The sequence below is a fragment of the Notolepis coatsorum genome, assembly GCF_963971535.1.
Source record: "Notolepis coatsorum genome assembly, chromosome: 17".
In the NCBI taxonomy this organism is placed as follows: Eukaryota; Metazoa; Chordata; class Actinopteri; order Aulopiformes; family Paralepididae; genus Notolepis; species Notolepis coatsorum.
Window position 1 is genome coordinate 100,791,501 of NC_140181.1, and position 19,859 is coordinate 100,811,359.

The 19,859-nt window shown below is 41.4% G+C and overlaps 1 protein-coding gene across 1 annotated transcript in view; it reads left to right on the forward strand.

Moving 5' to 3' along the window:
• The first annotated feature begins 4,360 nt into the window (after positions 1–4,360).
• The window catches only part of frmd4bb (FERM domain containing 4Bb), a 74,931-nt gene continuing 59,432 nt past the window's right edge, over positions 4,361–19,859 (forward strand). The window contains exon 1 of the mRNA XM_084332808.1: positions 4,361–4,467. The gene's annotated coding sequence lies outside the window, so the exon portion shown is untranslated. The remainder of the gene's footprint in view (positions 4,468–19,859) is intronic.

Genomic DNA, 19,859 nt, shown 5'->3' on the forward strand with positions numbered 1-19,859 from the left:
TATATGTATATGTGTACTTATTTTATATCATTATGAATGAATGAATGAATGAATGAATGAATGAATGAATGAATGAATGAATGAATGCATGAAAACTTTATTTAACAGATTGCAGAATGGGTACAATACAGTACGGCTCAATACACACAATTGTTAAGGGGATGCAGACCAGAGAAAGACTTTTGTCTTGTTTACATCAGGGTCCCCCATTTTCAATTCATAGTGAGTTATTGAGTCTGCATGTTTACATTGCACTACTTTTATTGTCTTTCATACCTATTCTTATGTCACTTTATGCATTGTTTTTTTTATTCTGTCAATCTGTGTGCTGATTGTATGCCTGTTCATTTTATACTAAATATAGTTATTCATATTATTATTGTTATATTGTAGAAATGTGTGCATTGAAATGTCTGTAAAGTCTCAACGACATTGAAGATGAGGGTGACCTCAATTGTCTTTTCGAGTATAAATAAAGGTTGATGATGATGATGATATTATCTAATAGTATTTTCAATTGCCCCATTACCCCTTAGGTGTTAATGATTTCAGGTTGCTGGTTTGAACCTGGTGGAACTCTGCATGTGTGTGACGTAAGTCGACACACCTTGTGGTATTTGCATGTCTCAGTCTCACCACCACCAGCTCAGTGTAGCCGGCAGCAAACAAAACATTAAACAATCCAGCAGACAACCCATGTGCCTTCACCTTGGTTTATTATTACTGTATTAGTCAACCTGATCATTTATGTCAATAAAGAGCAGTTTAACCCTTTCAGGTGTACAAGTTAGAATACAAATATAGAATTCTGAGAAAACAATCTTAAACACGTATAGACACAGGAATTTATACAGATTTATTGTAGAAAAAAGAAACAGTCTGATGCCCTATAATCATTCTGATGTATTTACGAAACAGCGATTGAAATATTCATGCATTAAATATTTCATTAAAAAACTAGCATCACAGAAATTATAGTCATAGATATTATGCAATGTAAGAATCTTCCTGTATAAGATTCATTGGGCAGGTGGTTTTGGGAGTTCTTAATGAGACACTTTTATTCACGTCTGATGACAGATACCCAAGAAGAACAAGGGGGGAAGGGGTTACACTCCCCAGGGTAAAGCGCTTACTGTAGACTGGGAGGATATAGAGTAACAAACCACAACCGTAGTTCATCAATCATCCACTTGACAAGCAGATTATGATGTACACTACAGTACAACATATCCACGACCGGGACACATTATTTCATCCATCATTTCTGATTATGCTGGTATTTCTTTTCCAATTTCTAAAACCATCTTGAATTTTGGTCAGTCTTTTCATTGTAGGTATAACCTCAACTAATATCTGAAAGATGATCAAATCTAATTTAGTCTCCAAAGTCTACTGTATTGTTTAATTGGAAATGTCTCACCTGGATTACTGTTAAAGGGGCAGTTCACATAAAAGTAATTCTGAATTTTTTTCCCCCGCACAGAATTTCACACATATAAGGTTTTGCACACATTCAATTAGTTTGACAGTTATTGAGAGTTTGTTAGTTTGAATAAGTCCTCCAGTCATTGGAGGACATTGAATCCCTGTGTTGTGTTAATGACAGCTCAGTGAAATTATGTAGTCCCTATTGTCATTTTTTCATCAGCATTCACCAGCTGTAATTAAAACAAGGATCCACTGTCTTCTGACGAATCACTGAATAACATTATTCAACTGACTCTCTCAATAGCCTGTCAAATTAAATGAATGTGTGCAAAGGAGTTCTGCGATATATGTGAGATATTATGTGCAAATGATAAGCTTAGTTTATTTGGAGGAAGTGTCCCTTTAAGAGTGCGATGAATATTTCAGGAGTAGCACCATGCTCCCTGATCAGGAATGAATATTGCATGTGAAACACACACCAATAAACTGGTTCAACCATTGTGTGTCTTTCTAAATGCCAAATTAGGATGATAATGTGGGGGAACAAAAATCAAACTCATAGCTGCTGCAGTCACCGCACGTGACACGCTCCAAACGTACTCTCTCTACAAATGTACGCAATAAAAGTCCATCTTGGTAAATGTTCTGTTACATCTAATGGTTGATTGATTGATTCAAAACTTTATTAACAGATTGCAGAATGGGTACAGTACAGTACAGCTCAATACATACAATAGTTAAGGGGATGCAGACCAGAGAAAGACTTTCGTCTTTAGTGTCCCCCATTTTCAATTCATGAATGAATGAATGAATGAATGAATGAATGAATGAATGAATGAATGAATGAATGAATGAATGAATGAATGAAAGAATGAATGAATGCATGAATGAAAACTTTATTTAACATATTGCAGAATGGGTACAATACAGTACGGCTCAATACACACAATTGTTAAGAGATGCAGACCAGAGAAAGACGTTTGTCTTGTTTACATCAGGGTCCCCCATTTTCAATTCATAGTGACATTTATGACATACACAACATACATGACATTTATGGCATAGGGACATACATGACATACAGGTATTTAGTACTGTTACATTTGTGACATATACGATATGCAAATATACAGTACTGTTACCCATAGATCCTGACAGAGTATATGATGGGGAGGGGACTGTACATTAGGAGGGGGTGGGTGGGTGGGAGAGAAATATACATACGGTGGGGAGAGAATATACGGTGGGGAGGAGCCGAGGAGACTGTACATTAGGAGGGGGTGGGTGGGTGGGAGAGAAATATACATACGGTGGGGAGAGAATATATATGCGGTGGGGAGGAGACTGTCTATTAGGAGGGGGTGGGGGTGGGGGGGGGGGGGGTTTGGACCTTTACGGTGGCCAGTTTCGAATTGCAGCCTCCCGTAGGTGCTCTAGCGGTTTTGAATCATAACATATATGGGATGTTGAATGAATTAAACCATGCAGGTGCATCTAAACTCAAAGCCAACTACTGTATACAGTGCAGAGCGGTGTCACTGTCGTGCCTGATGCGTCTCCACCACCACCACGAGTCCACGACACATGTCACAAAGAGTCTATTAACTCTGGCTGTACAAGTGTCATTCTCAAATTGACCAATGGGGGGCATTATAATGCAGAATATTTCGATCGGGTCAATAGAATAGCTTTTTCATTTGATACACATTGATCTTGTCATTAATGACGTTTGTTTACAGTTGGATTTACAAAGCTATGTTGCTCACTTGGAGGCTGTGTTATAGGGTGCCAAACGTTGTCAGCTTGAATGTATGATACATTCCATTAATTCCTCTATGACAAAAGTGGGTGGCTCCTCTATTATTTTATTCTGGAAAGTGATTTATTGATAACAGAATCTGCTATAGGGACCATTTGGAAAGTGTCACGTATGACTGTCTTCAACCTTATTCGGTCACTTTGACACCTGACCTGACCTCGTTGGGAACGTCAATCAACAAAGATGACAAAGGTTGTGGGTTCAGTCCCTCATGCATGATATCTGTGATATCATCTGTGATGTCACAATTCCTTATTTATTGCTGCAACTGCAAGCTATATTTTCTGGTTGTATTTGCATCTTATATAGCTATCACTCTCTTTGTGTGAAGATATTAGGCTATATGTTCCTATTCACCTTAATCTGTATCGTTTCATTTTGAAGCTGTAGAATATAATATAAGTATATTAATCCCGAGGGAATTTCAGCACCACAGATATCGCTCACAATAAACCTTATAGGCTTTAGGTATAGTCAAAAAAATAAGAATACACAGTCAAAGATATACATTCTAAAATATACAGTTCAAAATATAGGCCTACAGTCAAATGTACAGTAAAATGTAGCTATATTATTATTATTATTATTATTATTATTATTATTATTATTATTATTATTATTATTATTATTATTATTATTATTATTATTATTATTATTATTATTATTATTATTATTATTATTATTATTATTATTATTATTATTATTATCATCATTATTATTTAGCCTCACGTGATGAATGCAACAAAAAAAAAGATGACTCTAAGGTTATGACGGTTTAGTCTTCGCCTCGGGCTAAGCAATAAACACGATTTGAATAAAACCCGATGCATATACAGTAGAGCTACCTCAACTAATAATTTCCACCCCACTACTACAGTGTTATTATTACTACCGATTGGGTGTAGTAGGCTACAGTACTAGGCTGCAGGCAGTTCGAGGCCAGGCAGCAGCTGCTGGGCGAGCATGGGTGGGGCTGGGGGGTAGGAGGGGGGGGCTGCTTTCACATACAATACCCGCGGGGGGGGGGGGGGGCGAAGGCGTGGCGGCGGTGAGCGTGCAGGATGAACACAAGCGTGCGTGCGCTGTAGTGCGCTCCGCTCCGGGAGAATGGAACCGGGGAAATAAAGCCGGTAGAGAAGACTGGAGAGATGGACTGAACGGGGACGCTCTTATACCTTATCTACACTTCACTGGGAAATAAACGCCGGTAATAAAAGGTAAGAAGATGATGCGGCTGTCGCGACAGATGAACATATGAGCGGTATTATAGGAGACAAAGTAGACGCCTATATGTGTCAACGGGAGAGGATCAATTAACCACTGTATAGCTATATCCTTATCGCTATATGGGGTTGGCTCTTATACCGGCAGTACTCCCAGACTACTGTATTTTCTCAGCAAATGGAGTATGTAGGCTATTCCCATTTTATTTGCCATTTCTGCTATTCCTGAAATATGCTATCGGGTTCAGTTTGAAACCACCCATGTACAGTGTAGCCTACAGTAGAGTAGCTATTCATTGTTCTTCCCTTGGTCAATGGCACCTGCCCAGTGATAGTCCTATATGATTGCAGGCTGTGTTACACTAATGGTTTTAATGATATATATATATAATATATATATACATCATGGCAGTGCTATTCTATTTATCTGAGAACCGAAAGGTCAGAGAGTAACTACACAAAAATACTGACAAAATACTGTACATTTTCATATAGGGTTGATCAAAGCTTATTGCCCAATATATTGCTTTACTCCTTTCACAGGAGTGGTCTGGGTAATAACACGTGTGCTAAAGATAGGTGATTATTTGTGATAGCAATACATAGATGATTGATTTGTGATACAGAGGGATGATTTGTAAAATATGTCACTTATCACCAATATGAAAGCTCTACTTTTGTCGAAGGTAATTCAGTGGCCTATTTTGTGCACAATTCTTAGCTGTCAAAGAGATGCTTTATTGTATTTATGGTTTTATGTGGTCAATGAGTGACTAGACATGTGCAGCCCCTCAGCCTCTGGCCCAATCAATGGTGTTCACCATACCCCAGGAAATTACACCTCCTAGCAGAAGGCAAATTACCATTTTAGCACAGGTGGTTGAGGCGGTCACCAGCTGAGAGATGTACCACAGGCTACAGCCCTATTCTGAAAAAGGTTGGGGGAGGGGGGGGGGGGGGGGGGGGTGTAGATTTTCAATAATAGTTGTAATTGGAGCAGGTATATACTCTTTGTTTTAATGCTTACAGACCTTACATAACCAATGTAACAACATAAACAATGTAAATAGACCCATGTTTATTTACTATTGCAGTGCTTGCTAATACAATAGGTGACAGGAAATACACTTGCGGCCCAAGGCCGTTTCGCCAGCAATGGGATTCTTCTTCTTCTTCTTCTGAATGAATGAATGAATGAATGAATGAATGAATGAAAACTTTATTTAACAGATTGCAGAATGGCTACAATACAGTACGGCTCAGTACACACAATTGTTAAGGGGATGCAGACAGACCAGAGAAAGACGTTTGTCTTGTTTACATCAGGGTCCCCCATTTTCAATTCATTTTCAATTCTAACTAAGGTCTATAGAAAAAGAAGGACGGGACACTGAGAACTTTGTCAAAGTGGCATCTTTTACGATTGTCACTGTGTCATCTTCCCAGAGCGTCGCAGGAGGAGTGATGATGTAGGTCAGGCAGCAGGCATGGTAAACAGGAATTGTTAGCCTGATTGATGTTTTTCGTTGTCACTCGTCGCCATCCTGAGACGTGACCGTCGTAGCCACTGGACAGGATATCCGGCTTAAAACAAGTGTGTGATTAATGTCATTTCAGCACCGCGGCAGATAGTGCCGCCTGTTGTTTCACTTCCAACTTACTTGGGGAAAGGAGAAGAGGGGAACGGTCAGGGGAAAGGCCAGGGCAGAGCATGTTTAATGACTACTATAGTGAAATAGCTCCCCAAATACATACAATCAATCTGTGACTTAATAGAACACTCCCTTCCCTGAAAATTTGATTTGATTAAAATGTATTGTCATCATACATCACAAGTACAGTACAACGGAAATAAGTTTGGCATCCATCCAGAGTGCAAATGTAGCAGTAAAGGGCAGTAGTAATATTATATTACTAATATACAATGTACAGGTGATGGGTATACAATATATGAATGAATGAATGAATGAATGAATGAATGAATGAATGAATGAATGAATGAATGAATGAATGAATGAATGAACAAATTGCAGAATGGGTACAATACAGTACGGCTCAATACACACAATTGTTAAGGGGATGCAGACCAGAGAAAGACGTTTGTCTTGTTTACATCAGGGTCCCCCATTTTCAATTCATAGTGACATTTATGACATATAAATGAGTACTACTGAGTAATAGTGCTAATGAGATGTATGTACTATGATAGTAAGTCATACTGGCCAGCAGCGTAACTAGTAAGAGTAGGTAAGGGATATGTACAGATATAGATATAGTATCTACAGACATGTAAAAAGGATTATATGGTATGTACAGACAGATGTACATCGAAAAGTACCTGGCGGAAAAAAACCTAATCTACGAATTCCAATCTGGCTTCAGAACGTCCCACTCCACTGACACATGCCTCCTCTATTTGAACGACCACATCAAACAAGAGGTGGACGCGGGCAAATACTGCGGCATGGTCATGCTGGACCTACAAAAGGCCTTCGACACTGTCAATCACTCCATTCTGATTGACAAGCTAAAAGCAATTGGTTTTGATAGTTTATCAGTGAGCTGGATGCAATCCTACCTGGAGGGGAGAGAACAGATGGTAGAGGTAAACGGTATACTCTACCCCCCCCCCCCTCACAGTGAGCTGTGGTGTTCCACAAGGAAGCATACTAGGACCGCTACTCTTCCTAATTTATGCAAATGGCATGTCGTCAGCCTGTGACTGCAACTTGTTCCTGTTTGCGGACGACTCAGCCCTGCTGGTCTCTGACAAGAACAAGTTGCAGGTTGAAAAAACCCTCAGCTCGGAACTAGGCAAAATCTTCATATGGCTTGCTGATAACAAACTATCATTACACATGGGCAAAACAGAGTCCATTCTCTTCGGTTCAAATAACAAACTCAGCAAGACCGACGGCTTCTCAGTTACAGTGGGTGACAATATTGTCACAAGGAAAGACGAAATTACCTACCTGGGTTCCATCCTAGAGGCAAATCTTTCCTGTGACAAAATGGCATCCAATGTAATAAAAAAAGTCAACCAACAAACTAGATTCTTGTACCGGATCTCCTCTCTGGTAAACAAGAATACCCTGAAGACTCTGGCAGGAGCACTCATTCAAGGGTACTACGACTATGCATGCACCTCATGGTACCAAAGCACCTCAAAGGCGCTTAAAACAAGATTACAAACATCACAAAACAAACTGGTCAGACTACTACTTGACCTTACCCCCAGAACCCACCTCACCCCTGCCTACTTTGACAACCTAGGATGGCTTAGAGTAGACGACAGAGTACAGCAACTTGCAATGGGCCTGGTCTACAAGATACACTATACGACTAAGGTACCCATGTACATGTCAAAATACTTCCCAAAGGTCAGTGAATACCACAACCACTACACCAGAGGAAGCTCAACAAATCATGTTAAACCCAGATTCGGCTCAAACAAGGGACTAAACACGTTTCGCAATTATGCCACATCAATGTGGAACGCCCTACCCAAAGCTATAAAGGAATGTGAATCCCTACCCACATTCAAAACCGCTCTTAAAGAGCACCTACGGGAGGCTGCAATTCGAAACTGGCCACCGTAAATGCCCAAAACCCCCACCACCTCCTAATAGACAGTCTCCTCCCCACCGCATGTATATATTCCCTCCCCGCCGTATGTATATTTCTCTCCCACCCACCCACCCCCTCCTAATGTACAGTCCCCTCCCCATCATATGTATATACTCTGTCAGGATCTAGGGGTAACAGTACTGTATATTTGAATACCGTTTATGTCACAAATGTATTAGTACTAAATACCTATATGTCCCTATGCCATAAATGTCATGTATGTTGTGTATGTCATAAATGTCTATATGAATTGAAAATGAGGGACCCTGATGTAAACAAGACAAACGTCTTTCTCAGGTCTGCATCCCCTTAACAATTGTGTGTATTGAGCCGTACTGTATTGTACCCATTCTGCAATCTGTTAAATAAAGTTTTCATTCATTCATTCATTCATTCATTCATTCATTCATTCATTCATTCATTCATTCATTCATTCATTCATTCATTCATTCATTCATTCATTCATCCATTCATTCATTTCATTCATTCATTCATGTGGATAGATATATACACGGTAAGAATAAATATATACAGTATATGCAGCATTAATGTAAATGCTATCCTACAGAGTTGTATGGGTTATATGTAGGTGTATATAAGTAGGTATATAGAATGATTCTATGCAGGTATATTCACACAGATATGGATATATATATGCAGTAAATAATATATAAATGTATACCGTATACGGTATATACAGCACTACATGCTATCATACAGAGTTATATGGGTAGACTATAGTATGAGGTAGGTAGTTGTGATTATTATGATCACTATGAGTAGCCTACACTACAGTGTAGGGCAGTTGTAGGCTCCTACATGAGCGGCAGCTATTTTGCTCACATGCCTTAGAGGCTGTTATATATATATGCCCACATGCCTGTTTGATGCTGCTGAGCAACACCTCAGCTCTCAGTTGGCCGCCTTCCTTCCAGGAACCATGATTCTCCCGAGTGTCTACACAAAACACCCCTAAAGAAAGAGATCTATTTCTGGGAAAGTCAAGACATAAATCTGTTACACACAAGACAAGTGTTCTACGGTACGCTGTCTGTTCCTCTAGTAGAGCGCTAGCACTTCATAGTGGTTTGCAGTATAGTGGCTAAATGCTTTGCCTTGATATAATGTCCAATAATGGAAGGTTGTTTAACCCTTTCACTACCACACTACAGAAGGTTAACCTTTCACTACCACACTAACCGTCTGTAGTGTGGTAGTGAAAGGGTCAACCTTCTGTAGTGTGGTTGTGAAAGGGTTAACCCTTTGTCGTGTGGTAGTGAAAGGGTTGACCTTCTGTATTGTCGCAGTGAAAGGGTTATCCTTTTGGTAGTGGTAGTGAAAGGGTTAAGGATTTGGGCGTAGTACTTTGGACGAGTGAAGGAACGGAATGCTATTTGTTGCCTAAACGGTAAAGATTATGTGGTAGTAGTACTACTACTGAATACTGTGATAATATTATTACAGGATTGTAGACTGGCTTCTCACTCCAGGCCGTATGCATTGCTAGTCTTGTGGTTTATATTCATATTCGTGTTGTATATATTTTATATTTACATTAATATTGATTGATAATCTGTTTTAATATGTTTATTTATAGGGTAGACTAAGACTTAGTATGGAGTACTGTACATTTGTACAGGATAGAATTATGTTAGCTATATATTTGTACCCATGGGGTAGGATAGAGTCTGTATATTCTACAGGGTGGGCTGTATTGGCATAGTGATATCAATCATTGGTATATGATATATATTAAATAAAATACATATGTCCCACCTGTCCAGTGATCCAGTGCAGTTCGATTTTACCTTTTTTTACTACCATTTTCTTTCATTTTCTCACAATTCATTCTTATTATCCTGCCTGTACCTCTCCCTCTCCATCTCCTATTGCTGCTTTGACACCCAAATCTCCCCATGGGGATGAATAAAGAAGATCCATCTCATCTTATCTATTTTCTCCATCCATTCATATCCCCATCTGCATGCTCGCCATGCAGTGCACCCATCAGTGACCGCAGGGCTCCTCTCCCCAGAGCTCTGCAGAAAGTCACTCTGCAGTCCCCTTCTGTAGCACTGTCAAAAAGAGAGGGAAGAGTGTTCTGAAATACCTATTGTGGTGACACGTGAGCTATACCACAAACGGATGCTAGTAAAATCTCCCAGATTGCTGGTGTTCTTACAGACCACCGAGTGGGCCCTGAACACACTACTTGGTGAGTGTTTTTCCTGAGAACATTCCTTGGTGAGTGTTTTTCCTGAGAACATTCCCTGGTGAGTGTTTTTCCTGAGAACATTCCCTGGTGAGTGTTTTTCCTGTGAATATTCCCTGGTGAGTGTTTTTCCTGAGAACATTCCCTGGTGAGTGTTTTTCCTGTGAATATTCCTTGGTGAGTGTTTTTCCTGAGAACATTCCCTGGTGAGTGTTTTTCCTGTGAATATTCCTTGGTGAGTGTTTTTCCTGAGAACATTCCTTGGTGAGTGTTTTTCCTGAGAACATTCCTTGGTGAGTGTTTTTCATGAGAACACTCCTTGGTGAGTGTTTTTCCTGAGAACATTCCTTGGTGAGTGTTTCTCCTGAGACACAAATGCTGCATCGCTACATTTCAGGTTACACCTAGGGTGTTTTCGTTTCGTTTTCAGGATGAGTTTCGCTTTTCCAGGTCGCAACGTAGTGGCAGCCGAGTTAGACATTCGTTTTGCAACCTGAGCACTATCGTTTTGCCTCCTGAGCACAGTGATGTAGTACAATGCCAAAGCAGTAGGTGGCAGTAGGTGGCGAACATGAAGGCAATTTTCAACCAATCAGCACTTGAATCTGCCAATACACTTCCTGCAAAGAAATGTCAACAAGCCGCCATCTTTAAATGCCTATTTAGCGAATGCAGCACTTATTTTTCAGCAAAGTGTAATAAAAGTGCAATAAACAAAACGGATACATTCACTGTGTGTTCTGCCTCTCATTTGTTGATGAAACAAAACTAACATCAACACAAGTGACCACCAAGAGCGGATAGTTTAGTCTAAAAAAAGATCGCCGTTGTTAGCTACATGCTAACGTGAATGGAATATGCCAGTATAACAGTATAGCATTGTGGCTAGCAGCTAACGTTAGCTCATGTTAGCCAGCCAGCACCAAACTGATGATATCGGGAGCTATCAGTAGCTAGATAACATTAGAGACAACGCCTCGTGTATTAAACAAAAGTGAATAGATGACTGGGCCATTTTGTTTAATGCTTGTTAAGATTGAAAGAGGAGTTTGAGCTAACAGGGTCTGATAGCTAACGTTAGCTCACGTTAGCCAGCTGCTCATGCAATCGTTAATGCTAGCAGAATGAATGGATGTAAACTTTATTTAACATATTGCAGAATGGGTACAATACAATACAAACAATACAAACAATTGTTAAGGGAATGCAGACTGTTGTAGCTTGGACTGGGGTCCTTATAACAATAACTTGACAACACATGGTAGCTGCAGCTATTTGGGACAACTCTGTTGTCACCGGACGTTGGTGAGGGCACGCAGATGCCGGTATCTACTGCGCATGGGCGTTGAGCAACAACGGCTCCGCGCAGATTACACGACTCGTTGTCGGCGAGTTTTGGCGTTTTTTCAAAGCGGAAACACAATTTCAGCGTTGTCAGTAGGGCAACACGTTTTCCTGCCAAAACGGCATTTCTATTTAACAGGGACAGCAAACGTATTCATTCAGCAACAAAACGAAAACAAAAACACCTAGTCTAACCATGGCCGTATTACAAGTTTAAAAACATGATACTGTGGAACACCAAAGACATGTGAAAGACCTGTCAAAATTCGGATGAAGACATTTTGCATTACACTCTAAAGGGCGGTGCAATAACAGTTGGAGGGCCTTAAGCATACAGCATACAGCAGTTGAGTTGAGCACCAAAATATGATGTCCTCAGCAAACTCTCAATTTGGAGTGGATACTGGATACTCTAACCACACATGGCCAAGCTGGTAAAGTACTTGACCTTACAAGAAGTATTCAATAAATAATGTATTTTATCCTTGCTTTTGCATCTAGAACGTTACCTGTTTGCTTTAGGTTTGTCGTAAGAAAATAAATACGACTCTGCTGTGAACCAAACACCAATTCCAAATGCATAGCGCTTTTTTATTTCAGACAGTTTGAATGCTGTTTTAAATCACATCATTTAGTGTATTTAGCTTGCAAACACCGATTTTCAGCTTGGTCTGAACACTTCTAAACACAATCGATGTGTTTCAACAGTGAAGTAAATCACCCCTCACTACAGCGACTGCCACTGCATGAGTAGAACCAGCAGTTAGCCACGTTGCAGCGGATGAGAGGAAACGACAGCTTTAAATCGATAATGTGTAATTGTGGTGCCTGCGATTTTTGGTTAGTATTCGAATAGTTCCCAGTGACTATCGAATAGTAATTTTGTTGAGTTTTGCCCATCGCTATTCTAGGCCTATTCTAGGGGTGACAGTGGCTCGGGAGGTAGAGCAGTCGTCTGATCATCCGGAGGTTCCCGTTTCGATTCCCCGCTCCTTCCGGGCACCGTGTCGAAGTGTCCTTGAGCAATTGACACTTAACCACTAATTGCTCCCGATGAGCAGGTTGGCACCTTGCATGGTCGCCTCCGCCATCGGTGTGTGTATGTGTGAGTGAATGGGTAAAATGTGAGGAACAAATTGTAAAGCGCTTTGGTTAAAAGCTCTATATAAATGAATGAATGAATGAATGACCTTTATTTATATAGCACCCTTCACAGCACGAATGCACAGGGTGCTTTACACTACAGCTTAATATAAATGAATAAATTGTTGAAATAAATGACAACAACAACAAACAGCAGTTAAAAACAGTGAAACCAGATAGAAAAAGTAGAATAAAAGAATTTGGATAAAATCATGAGTCACTAATTAAAACAAAAACTATAAAAGTGAGGACAAGAAAAAAAAGTGCCTATGCATGACCAAATGCGTTTTTAATTGTTTTTTAAAAGAGTTCTCAGAGGGGGCAATTCGCAGGTCCAGGGGGAGAGCATTCCAGAGCCTTGGTGCTGTCACCTGGAAGGCTCGATCACCCCTTGTTTTAAGCCTGGACATGGGGACCACCAGGAGGTGCTGATCGGCAGATCTGAGTGAGCGGGTGTTGGTGTAGGGATGGATGAGTTCAGTGATGTAGATGGGGGCCTGACCGTGAAGTGCTCTGAAAGTGAAAGTGAGGACTTTGAATGCAGCCATTTACCATTTAGGCGTACTGTATGGCTGCCGTTGTGAGGAGGCTGACTGGTGAGGAGCTGGTCGTACCCAGACAGTTTTAGGCCGTAGCAGCGGAAGTGAGCGGTGTGTTGAACATTATGTTACTACTATTATTTCTGCTGCTTTAACTGTACCTAAGAAACGACTATAAGAAGTACGACCACCTTGAAAACTGATACTAATGGCGCATAGCTGTCATACAAATACTTGTACCACTGCCGTTAGAAATAGTACTACTGCTTAAAGGGGAACCCAGATTAAGAATTCCAATGTGTTATTTCCATGGCCTATAACGTTCAATCAATAGTTGTGAACATGATCTGCTCTCTCTCTCCCAAAGCCAGACACCAGAGAAGGTTTAGTTCAAAAGCATGAGTCATAAAAAAAAGAAAAGAACTTTCATTCAAGTGTCAAGGATAACATGATAAAGTACATGATTTACTGTGTTTCCATCACGGTCCTTGCTGTTACTGGGACAATACAATAGTAGTAGTAGTAGTAGTAGTTTATTCAGTCATCACACAATACAATATACACAATCATTTAACAATCTTTTATTCAGGCAGTGACTGAAAAGATACAGACTGAAGCATAATGCTTACTGTATATATGCCTGTCCTATATTTTTTACAAAATTAAGACTCCAAAACAGTATTCTAAAAGAAAATAACAAAAAAATGATTCACATTGGTAATCTTCAAATACACATACAGATACAGATATTTACATGAAATACATTTATGACACAACATAACAACACAACAATACTACTAAAACTGACTACTGCAGCCTATGACTCAAACCTGTGATGTCATCCGGTATATAAAGTCTGGAGCTGCTCCATTGACAATTCATTGATTTTTGTGGACCCACGGAATGTTTGTTTTATTTTTTTTAAACCCAAATGAGCTTGATTCTACAGTAGTCGTGTTCTTAGTTCTGAAACAGAAAATGGACCCACATACATCATTTGAATATTTCCCTGGGTGTGCTCACAGTGTCACCTTTTTACGATCCCTATCCCCATTCATTGTCAATGGAGCTGTCCCTCTTCAGAAAGGCACCGCCAGCCGTGCAGCTACTACTGCATAATGACATCATTCACACAAATCACCCCTCTTAAGATAGAGCCTGTCATTTCATCAGAGCAGACTTGAAAACGAAATAAATTTTCCCGCCAGTTCTGAGTGCCCTAATATCCTGAGATTCACCGGGTTCATGCCATTTCCCGGAGATCACAAAAAACATCGGAATGGTTTTCCTCGGGAGATCAAGGTTGTTAGTTTCCATGTGACTGACAAACGCATGATGAGAGATGATATGAGGAAGCATGTCCTGCCTTGCACCATAATGTACACCATCTCTGAACTAACACTGCAATCAAATATTCCTCTTTTTTCTTTATCAAATCTTTTTAATTTTCAATTTTCATTTCATTTAAGAACACAACATCAACAATAGTAATCATAATAATGACAAGACAATAAGAAATAAGAAATACAGATCAAAACTGAACTAATAAATCAAATATTCCTCTTAAAGGGGCATTTCACAAAAAAACGTGCAGATTTATCTTGCACATAATCTCGCACACATCCAAAAACTCTAAACAGTGTTAAATAAGGCAGGCCAGTGATTCTTCAAGATACTGTAATAGCTTGTTTTGAGAAACAAGTTAATTTGTATTGGAATAAGTGAAATAATCTCACCCCATTGGCAGATTTTAAGATGCAATACAAGATCAAAGTTCTATCGAGATATTTTGCAGTACCAGAGGACCCAGAACTCACAATCTCTGAACCAAGAGCAGCCAGAACTCACAACCTCTGAACCAATAGGACCCAGATCGACAATCTCTGAATCAAGAAGTCTGGGAGGCTCTCGGTCTCTGAACCAGGAGGACCTAGAGCTCTCAGTCTCTGAACCAGGAGGAGCTCTCAGTCTCTGAACCAGGAGGACCTAGATCTCTCAGTCTCTGAACCAGGAGGACCTAGATCTCTCAGTCTCTGAACCAGGAGGACCTAGATCTCTCAGTCTCTGAACCAGGAGGACCTATAGCTCTCAGTCTCTGAACCAGGAGGAGCTCTCAGTCTCTGAACCAGGAGGACCTAGATCTCTCAGTCTCTGAACCAGGAGGACCTAGAGCTCTCAGTCTCTGAACCAGGAGGAGCTCTCAGTCTCTGAACCAGGAGGACCTAGAGCTCTCAGTCTCTGAACCAGGAGGACCTAGATCTCTCAGTCTCTGAACCAGGAGGACCTAGATCTCTCAGTATCTGAACCAGGAGGACCTAGAGCTCTCAGTCTCTGAACCAGGAGGAGCTCTCAGTCTCTGAACCAGGAGGACCTAGAGCTCTCAGTCTCTGAACCAGGAGGACCTAGATCTCTCAGTCTCTGAACCAGGAGGATCTAGAGCTCTCAGTCTCTGAACCAGGAGGATCTAGAGCTCTCAGTCTCTGAACCAGGAGGATCTAGATCTCTCAGTCTCTGAACCAGGAGGAGTTAGAGCTCTCAGTCTCTGAACCAGGAGGATCTAGAGCTCTCAGTCTCTGAACCAGGAGGAGTTAGAGATGACAGTCTCTAAACCAGGAAGAGTTGGAGATTACAGTCTCTGAACCAGGAAGAGCTAGAGATTACAGTCTCTGAACCAGGAAGAGTTAGAGATTACAGTCTCTGAACCAGGAAGAGCTAGAGATTACAGTCTCTGAACCAGGAAGAGCTAGAGATTACAGTCTCTGAACCAGGAAGAGCTAGAGATGACAGTCTCTGAACCAGGAGGACTTGGAGCTCTCAGTCTCTGAACCAGGAGGATTTGGAGCTCTCAGTCTCTGAACCAGGAAGAGCTAGAGATTACAGTCTCTGAACCAGGAGGACCTAGAGCTCTCAGTCTCTGAACCAGGAGGACTTGGAGCTCTCAGTCTCTGAACCAGGAGGACTTGGAGCTCTCAGTCTCTGAACCAGGAGGACTTGGAGCTCTCAGTCTCTGAACCAGGAGGATTTGGAGCTCTCAGTCTCTGAACCAGGAGGATTTGGAGCTCTCAGTCTCTGAACCAGGAAGAGCTAGAGATTACAGTCTCTGAACCAGGAGGACTTGGAGCTCTCAGTCTCTGAACCAGGATAAATTAGACCTCACAGCCTCTTTACGTAATGTAAATGTAAATGCTCTCAGTAGGTTTACCTTTAGGATTCTCAGTATGGTCCTATTATACCTTGCACTGCAGAATCAGACTCCTTCTGGCCTAAAGTACTACTAGTACTGAATGATCCAGGAGAGCAATAAGATCATGTATACAGTAGCTTTGTGCCACATAAGACTCCCAGAATAGAGACAGAGCAGCGCAAATAGGTCCCGTCTGCACCAGAGGGGGGAGAAACATTGCATCGCTCCTCTCCATTGACTTTGTATTGTGTGACGGCGCCTCCCTGTCATTTTGGTCAGCTAGCTAAACGACAGCAGAATACCTCAAACCGGGTGTGTGGTGGTGGGATGCACTGCCAACCTGGTCGAGAACCGAGAACTACGTTTTTCATACGCTTCAGAACAGAAAAACAGAGCCTTTAACCCTTTCACTACCACACTACAGAAGGTTAACCCCTTCACTTAACCGTCTGTAGTGTGGTAGTGAAAGGTTAACCTTCTGTAGTGTGGTTGTGAAAGGGTTAACCCATTGTCGTGTGGCAGTGAAAGGGTTAAGCTTCTGTATTGTTGCAGTGAAAGGGTTAACCCTTTGGTAGTGTGGCAGTGAAAGGGTTAAGGAGAGAAAAGTGGATACAGGCAATAAGATGTGAGGCGTCAGCAGCAAGAATGGGGAAAACTGTGGGACATTGTCATTTTTAGTTCTAAACTATTTTTGCCATAAACAATACTTTTATTTTTTTTTATCTACTTTTTCTCCCATTTTCTATTTTTCTCCCATCCCAATTTCGTATCGTCCAACTCTACCCTCCCCTGTCTCGAACGTTGTTAGGCCATGCCTCCCTCAAGCCGGCTGCAATGTAGACTAAGCCTTACATCACGTGTCCCCTCCGGTACTCGAGGAGGCAGCCGTCGCATCTTTTCACCTGCACAGCGCGATCTCTCAGCGTCGGGGGTCTGCGTTTGGAGGGCACGCTGCCCCCGTCGCTTCCTGATTCTGCTGCGCAGGCGCACCAACCGACCTGTAGGAGTCGCTGTCCACAACGTCCAATCCCCACCCATCAGCTTCCCACCCCCTAATACTGCCAATTGTATTAGTATGAACGACCAGCCAAGCTGATAGCAATGCGGAGAGCTGGGCTCGAGCCCAGCGTCTCCTGCATTGGTGGTGAGCGCTTTGCCCACTGCACCACCTAGTCGCCCCCCCATAAACAATACCTTTCCTCCCTCCAGTGGTGTGTCTAACCTGGGGATATTGACAGTACTGTAGGTATTGCTTGTCAATATACCCTCTGCTCTCTGGTAAATTAATCCTTTGACATGCTGATGATATATTTCATGTTTTTAATTAGCTACAGGCATTTTTTGTTAAGTTTCCTTTTCCAGCGGGCGTGGTCCGTTTGACTCATTGTGCTCCGTCCCTCTATACATAATGGATACTTCTACAATATGCTAGGGACACAATAACCTATTTGAATTGAGTCCTTTTGACCCTGGATGGTCGGTCCACGGTTGACCCTGAAGGTCAAGGTCATCACAAGTGCGTCAGATGTCACAGGTCAGTTCACATAGCAGCAGCAGCAAACTGGGATTCGCTTGACTCTTATTGTTGTCACACAGCATCACAGAGGGAGTGTGGAGCCCGCTGTCCTGCAGAATCGCTCTATACAACGGCACAGATTGGGGTTGTTTTGATGTTATTGTCACACGGCGTTGTCAGAGGGGACATCCTGTTTGAGTCGTCTTGTTTTCAGCAACACAGGAATTCACAGGAAGACGTTATTTTGGCTCCTCGGGGGCCCTCGTCTTTGTTTTGAAGGAGGAATCCTGATAACAGCGCTACGAGTTGAGTCTGTGTTGTCGGGGAGTGAGCTCTTCTCGATGGTACTGATGGAAAAGTACTGTATAGATAGTAGTTATTAATATTTATTATTGTTATATTGTAGAAATGTGTGCATTGAAATGTCTGTATAAGTCTTGACAACATTGAAAATGAGGGTGACCTCAATTGTCTTTTCGAGAATAAAATAAAGGTTGATGATGACGGTCACTGGGTAAAGGTATCCGTGGGACGTAGGCTACATCATGTCCAGTCTGCGGAGAGGTGGAAGCGAATGTATCCCGGCCAGGCTGTTTGCTTTGAACGCATGTGTCCAGGAGAGAACGTGTGTAAGCACAGCGAGCGGGCATTGTGTGTGTGAGACCGGCTTTCATCAATAATTCATGAAAACAGGAAACTGAGATAAGATAGGGGACAGTCTGGACGTGTTCGACACAGTCGGCCATCTTACCTAGGAATGAGGGGATTTCATTTAGTTTCAAACCTTTATTTCAACCCCGTGAGACACAGAGGTTGTACCCTAATTCACGAGCGACGACGGGCGTACGAAATAAGACGTTGTTTATCGGCGATTTCATACGTATATAGGCACAATAAATAAAGAATAAAAAAATATCTTCAGCTTCAGAGTCCAAGAGTCAGAGTCCAAGAGTCAAGGTCAAAGTCAAATAATATTCTTCCCCATTTTCCTAATAGGGAATTTCACTCATTTCAAACATTTAAGCATTTATTTTCCCCCACTGTATGGTTTTGACATGGCTTGTGTTCATTCATCGCCGTGAAAAGAGATTCGCTGAGATTTCCCTCTTGAAATGAGTGAGGTCACTCCCTTCCTGTGCGTTTCGACACAGTAACAATAGAATTGTAGAATAGGTCAAAAGATGAATAATGCCAGTGAGAGAGCATGATTAATCTCTGCCAAACAACGTTACCACCACTAACACAGTACACAGTTTGTAGCCTGTACTAATCTTAATTGGGACATTGCACTGCAACAATCTATAACAAGCTGTCACTACAACAGTATAGCCATCCTCAGGCCTTATAGACTGGAATCACAGTCCCATACCCTGCCTCCCTGCGTCCCCGTGGGCATCTGTCCTGTCTCTGGAGGGACAGACACAAGGACTGACATTTCTTTCATCTTCTTTTCCATGAAGGTTTTAATGCCTGTCTCACTTAACCCCCGCAGGCCAAGGCTGGTCTTTCATTGAGTCTGAATAGGCCGTGGTTTGGTTGACTGAGCAACAGTCTTGCTGCGGTGATAAACACTAGACCTGTGAGTCACACACATGTGAGAAGTGAGTCATTCATCATAAGTGAGTGTAAGTGTTGTAATTAACATAAATACTGGAGTTATAGGTTATAGCCTATATATTAATCTATACTTCATCAAACCTTTATTTAACCAGAAATAAAAATAAAAAAAAACATTGAGACGAGGTCTCTTTTTCAAGTGATCTGGCCAAGAAGGCAAGCACAAATGATGTCAATACATACATAATAAAGCACAATACACAT